Genomic DNA, 6,893 nt, shown 5'->3' on the forward strand with positions numbered 1-6,893 from the left:
CCCCCGCCCCAGCACCACACACACCATCGCACCAACCACTGCTGACACCCAGGGGTCGCTAACTCCCAGCCTTTGAGAAGACTAGGAGAAACTCCATGGAGGCAGAAATCCTTTGAGTGAAAGAGCTTAATGAATCCAAGTTCTTTATTTTCCTGATGTCAAAATGAACACCCAGTAAAGAGCAGTACTGGCCTGGGTCACATGGTGGGTGTGTTCTCTGGGATGCTTTATACAGTGCCATGGCCAAGACAGGGATGACTTTAATACTACTAATAATGAAAGGTCACATGTATAGATGCTGTGTTCCCGGCAAAGCCCTCACTCACATCCAATTCCCTAAATTATGGTGTGGATTCTGTGTGGGATTTTTTAAAGAGTTTAATGTAAAAGCATACAGACATATTGAGGTCACTCCAGCAAAATGAAAGTTTTTGTATTAGCAGAAAACTTGAACGAAAGTCATAAAGAAAGAAAATTTTCATCGTCATCATCATCATTGCCATCATCCCTATTTTCATCCAAAACTCTTGCAGGCAGCCGTTTCTCCTCTCAGAAAATGATACTGTTGGAGCACTCTAACAGGAGAGGGAATCAGGGGCTGGAGTTTGTTTCCTCCCTACTCGGGGCTCCCCCCAACTCCCTTTCCCACCCCACCCCCCACACACACAGAGGGTAGGCTGGTCTTTTTTGTTAGAGAAAAGGATGGGTGAAAATGTCTATATCTTTGGAATCACTGGAAATAGTGGTTCCAAATAGTATATCCTGCTCCAATAAGCTGCATAAATTTTTAACCTTAAGAAAGAGTATTCATTGGTGGAATGAGATCTCAATTGTGTCTCTCCTCTCTGGACATTTTCTTATTTAGTAAAAGTCCAGGGAGTATCCATTTACAAGCTTTATGCTCCACCTCTAACCCCCATGGGTAAACATCATATCTGTAGTCATCAGGGGCCAAAAAGAAAAGAACAAGTCTCAGAGGAATGAGAGCCTAAATAGTTTTGTTTTGTAGATTAGCGTTAAATATGTAATTTATTCCCAGATACCTTGAGGACCTGTACCAAGCATTATTAGTATTAGCTCATTCATATTTCTGAGACAAGCCAACAAAAGAACTAGTTTTTGAGGTTTTACAAAAAATCATCATTGCCCTGACCGGTTTGGCTCAGTGGATAGAGCATCAGACTTCGGACTGAAGGTTCGATTCCGGTCAAGGGCATGTACCTTGGTTGCGGGCACATCCCCAGAAGGGGGCATGCAGAAGGCAGCTGATTGATGTTTCTCTCTCATCGATGTTTCTGACTCTCTATCCCTCTCCCTTCCTCTCTGTAAAACATCAATAAAATATATGTTTTTTAAAAATCATTATCGCCCAGCCAGTGTTGCTCACTGGTTGAGCATTGACCTATAAACCAGGAGGTCATGGTTCAATTCCTCGTCAGGGTACATGCCTGAGTTGTGGGCTCCATCCCCAGTGGGGGGCATGCAGAAGGCAGCCGATCAATGCTTCTCTCTCATCATTGATGGTTCTATCTCTGTCTCCCTCTCCCTTCCTCTCTGAAATAAAAAATAAAAATGCATTCTTGTCAGTCCTCCAACAGCCCTTCCTACCAACCCAGATTTTCATAATAATCAACTCACAAGTATCTATCCCAAAGAACAATAGAATCTGTTTGTCTGGTATTGACCTGTATATAAATGGGATCATAAGGTATGAGCCTTTTGTGCTTGATTTGGCTCCTTTACCATATTTTTTTACACTAGAGGCCCAGTGCACAAAATTCTTGCAAGGATAGGGTCTCTAGGCCTGGCTGGTAATCAGGGCTGATCTGTGGGGCGACTGGCGGGGCGATCGGGAGGGCCCCGGCTGTCACTCGCATTGGCTGGCTTGAGGCCTGCAGACTGGGGGCAGCTCCTGTGCTGAGTGTCTGGCCCTGGTGGTCAGTGCACGCCATAGCTTCCGGTCCTTCCACCCATCGTTCCGCCTTTTGGTCAATTTGCATATTAAGCTTTTATTATATAGGAGTAGAGGCCCGATGCACAAAATTCATGTAAGAGTAGGCCTTCCTTCCCCCACTGCTGGCACCGGCTTCCCTCTGGCACCCAGGACCCAGGCTTCCCTCGCAGCCCCGGCTTTCATCCAGAAGGTCGTCCAGAAGGACGTCTGGTAGGATGTCTGGTCTAATTGGCATATTATACTTTTATTATTATAGATTCTTCCATGCTTTTACAAGTAGCTGTAGTTTTTTTTTCTATTATATGTAAATACCACAATTTATTTATCCATCCTACTACTAATAAACATCAGGAACATTTCCAGCTTTTGGCTATTAATACTGCTACCATGCACATTTTGTACAGTTCTCTTGGTACACAAGTGCATGCATTTCCATATGGTATATGTGCAGGAGTGGCATTGTGAGCTCATGATATGAGTATGTTCAGCTTTAGTAGATACTGCCAGTTTCTTAAATTACTTGTACCAATTTTTACCATCACCAGAAATGCATAAGTTTCCCAAGTTCTTTACATCCTTGACAATTGGAGTATTACTAGGATTTTCACAATAGACATTCTGGTGAGTGTATAGCAGTATCTCATGGTGAAATTTGACTTTTCTTTATGACTAATGAGGTTAAGCACTTTTTCACATGATTATCTGTTATTTGGACAACCTCTTTTGATAAGTACCAGTTCTCCTGCCCATTTTATGATGAGTTGTCTTTTTCTTGTTTTTTTTAATAGTTCTTTTTATTTTCTAGTTACCAGCTCCTTGTTAATTATATTTTGTAAGTATATACTCGCATTCTATGTCTTACATCTTAGAGCTCTTAAAGGTGTCTTTTATAAACAGAAGTTCTTAAATATAAGCAAAATTATCTTTTTATAATTGTATTTTTACTAGAGGCCTGGTTATGAATTCGTGCACGGGTGGGGTCCCTCAGCCTGGCGGGCAATCAGGACCAATCGGGGCCAGCTGGCCAGGGGGAAGGACTGTGGGAGGTTGGCTGGCTGGCCCCAATTGGCCCCGGGAGGTTGGCTGTGGGAGCGCACTGACCACCAGGGGGCAGCTCCTGTGTTGAGTGTATGCCCCCTGGTAGTCAGTGTGCATCATAGCAACCAGTTGACCAGTGGTTCAGTTGCCTAGCTTTTGTATATATAGATATCCTGCTTAGAAATTTGTCCTAAGTATTTATTGTTTTGCCTTTCACATTTAAATCTGTAGTTCACCTAAAGACTGATTTGTTTTTCTTATGTTATGAGGGTGGGAAGGTGTATGCAGTGCCTTTTTTGTCATAATTCAATAGTCCATCTATCCAGGGGTCTTTTCTGGGCTCTCTCTTCTATTGCATTGTTTTATTTGTTAATATTTATGCCAATATTACATTGCCTTAATTACTATGACTTATAAAAAGTCATGATATGCCCTAACCGGTTTGGCTCAGTGGATAAAGCGTCAGCCTGTGGACTGAAGGGTCCCAGATTCGATTCCAGCCAAGGGCATGTACCTTGGTTGCGGGCATATCCCCAGTAGCGGGTGTGCAGGAGGCAGCTGATCGATGTTTCTCTCTCTCATCGATGTTTCTAACTTTCTATCTCTCTCCCTTCCTCTCTGTAAAAAATAAATAAAATATATTTTTAAAAAGTCATGGTATTCAGTAGAACAATGCTTTTTAATTTTATTCTTCTTCAATTTATTAACTATAGAATTAGCTTTGCAAAGATCTGCTGGGATTTGATTGGATTGCATTAGATCAGTTTGGGGAAAAATAGTATTTGGCTTTAGTTTGTTTTGCTTCCCTTATTCTTAGCATTGACTTTGACTTCCTTCTGTACATATATTTTAGTTGTTGTTATTTTTATTGTTATATTAGAGGCCCAGTGCACAAAATCTGTGCATGCGTGGGGTCTCTAGGCCTGGCCAGCAATCAGGGCCGATCAGGGCCAGGCAGATCAGGGCCCAGGCCGGCAGGGTCAGGAGAGAAGGTGACGGTTGCTGGGCTGGGCACAGAAGGAACAGACGCCAGACACTGATGCCGTCATCGTCGGTGCCCCGCCACCACACAGTTCCCCACCTCACCCCCTTCTCCTTGCCACTGCAGCAGGTGGGCAGCAGGCCTATCAGGACCTGCCGGCCTCAGGGAGGGACGGGGCATGGGAGGTTGGCCACCAGCCCTGAGGAGGGAGCTGGCCCTTTGTCCCCCTGGGAAACGGCCATGGCTGCCGCCACCCACCCCCAGTTCCTCATCCCAGCCCGGGGCCCCGGCCTTGATCGGGGGATCAGGGCCTGTCCATTGAGGGGAGGGACTGCAGGAGGGTGGCCAGCCTGGGGAGGTTGGCTGTGGGAGTGCACTGACCACCAGGGGACAGCTCCTGGTGGTCGTTCCAGTCATTCGGTTGGAACGGTTGCTTAGGCTTTTATATATATAGATTGCAGCATATTTGCAAACCACCTCAAACAATGACTGAAAAATAAGCCACACATGAGGACCAGATGTCCTTTATAAGGTGGAACTAATGCGCCACTACATATGTGTTTTCTCCAAATAATTTTTCAAAGACATTGTCTTCCTGTTTGTAAGATGGTGGATTCCTCAGAACAGCAACCAGGACAAAAGAAAGAAGAGCACATGGACCTGAAGCTACCACCTAGGAACAGGTGAACAACAAAGGCAGAATGTGTGCAGATATTACTAGAATTAAAAAAAAAAAAAAAGGTCCTAGCCGCTTTGGCTCAGTAGGTAAAGGGTGAGCCTGCAGACTGCAGGGTCCTGGGTTCAATTCTGGTCAAAGGCATGTACCTCGATTTCAGGCTCAATCCCTACAGGACCACATGCAGGAGGCAACTAATCGATGTGTCTCTCTCACATCGATGTCTCCCTCCCTCTCCCCACCCGACTATATCAAAAAATCTACAGAAAAATATCCTCAAGTGAGGATTAACCAAAAAAATTTTTTAAAAAAAGTAATGAAGAGTCCATCCTAAATTAAATTAAAACCCAAATTCCTTCCCATGGCCTCCAGGTCTGAGCCATCCCCTGCTGTCCTGTCTCCCCTCACATCGCTCCGGTCACACCAGCCTTCCTACAGTTCCTCGCTCTCACTCTATTCTAAGGGCTTTGCTGAGACGCTCTTTCCAGCATCGGAGTAAAGCTGCTTTCTCCTGTGTCATTTAGGCCTCTGCTTACGTTACCTCCCCAGACAGTCTTTCTTAGCCATCCCTTCCCTCACTACTCTGTTAAACACCCTATTTTATTTTCTTCATAGCGTTTATCACTGTCTGAGCCTGTCTTGATTATTTATTCATTTATTTACTGTCTCTCACCCCAAATGGAATAAAAGCTCCATGGTTACAGAGGGAATGTCTGTCTTCTTCACCTGTAGCTCCTCGGTGCCTAGAACAGTGCCTGGCATTCAAGAAATATTTACTGAATGAGTAAACTGAGCTAAAGATAACAACTACTTCAATCCCTCCCTACTTTACTTCCACTTAAGCAGCTCAGTTTATGGCTTTGTCTACCAGGAAACTTCTGTTTTTAGGAATGTCAAATCTAACTCAACACCTAGTTTAACAGAACATATCCAAAGACCACAATCATAACAGGTTACAGGATAGTGTAGTACAATCAGGCAGCTGAGAAAAACCTACTCAAATATCTTAAATATTTGTATTTAATTAAATACAAATTATTTAAATTTAATTAAATACTGGTGGTAATATACTTCACATTTGTATGTACCACAACACTATTAACAAACTAAAACTTCTTTGGGCTGTATTTGTAACTTAGGTGACAGTTTGAGTGATATGACATAATACATACAATGCACTCGTGATCCCGTATCTGCTTCTCAAAAGTGAAGGCAATAGCAGAGAATGCAGTGCCTCGTTTTTAAAATGTAAACAGTAGCATTATTAGGCTCCTTTCCCAGCCATCTGGTGCTGCTCCCAAGCAGGAAAGTGTTTGAAATGCCTCCTTGCCTATTCTCATTCTCTATGGGGCAGTCGTGGGAAGCCTATGGTCAAATGGACACTAACTGGTAATATTCAGCTTTAAAAACAATGCGGAAGATGTTTTCCGGTCCCCTCCCCCAGACCCTGATTTTTTTACTTCAGTCACAAGTCTGCTGGAACTTCTTCAATTTTCCGTTCTCCCTGATCAAACTGCATTACCCACCCCCACATGCACTCACAAACCAATGAACCCTGAAGATTTATGTACTGCTGATGGGCTCACTACAGTGCCAGAGCTTTAAGAATACAGAGTTGAAGTGTAAAAAATTATTCTTGCCCTGACCGGTTTGGCTCAGTGGATAGAGCGTCGGCCTGCGGACTGAAGGGTCCTAGGTTCGATTCTGGTCAAGGGCATGTACCTTGGTTGCGGGCACATCCCCAGTGGGGGGTGTGCAGGAGGCAGCTGGTCGATGTTTCTCTCTTATCGATGTTTCTGACTCTCTGTCCCTCTCCCTTCCTCTCTGTAAAAAATCAATAAAATATATTAAAAAAAATTATTCTTGTTCTTGGAGAACCAGTCCAGATAAAAGACAAAATTACTAGGCATAAAAAAGCACTGTATATGTTAACTAGACTTATGGTGGTAATCACTGCTCAATGTATACATATATTGAATTATTACGTTATATACCTTAAACTAATATAATGTTACTAGAGGCCCAGTGAACGACATTTGTGCACTGGGGGGCGGGGTCCCTCAGCCCCGCCTGCACCCTCTCACAGTCCGGGACCCCTCAGGGGATGTCCGCCAAAGGGTCCTTAGTGCTGTTGTGGAGGCGGGAGAGGCTCCGGCCACCACCACTGCACTAGCCAACCGTGAGCCCTGCTTCTGGCTGAGCAAGCAGTCCCCCTGTGGGAGTGCACTGACTACCAGGGGGCA

This window comes from Myotis brandtii, unplaced genomic scaffold (genome assembly GCF_000412655.1).
Source record: "Myotis brandtii unplaced genomic scaffold, ASM41265v1 scaffold125, whole genome shotgun sequence".
Classification (NCBI taxonomy): Eukaryota; Metazoa; Chordata; class Mammalia; order Chiroptera; family Vespertilionidae; genus Myotis; species Myotis brandtii.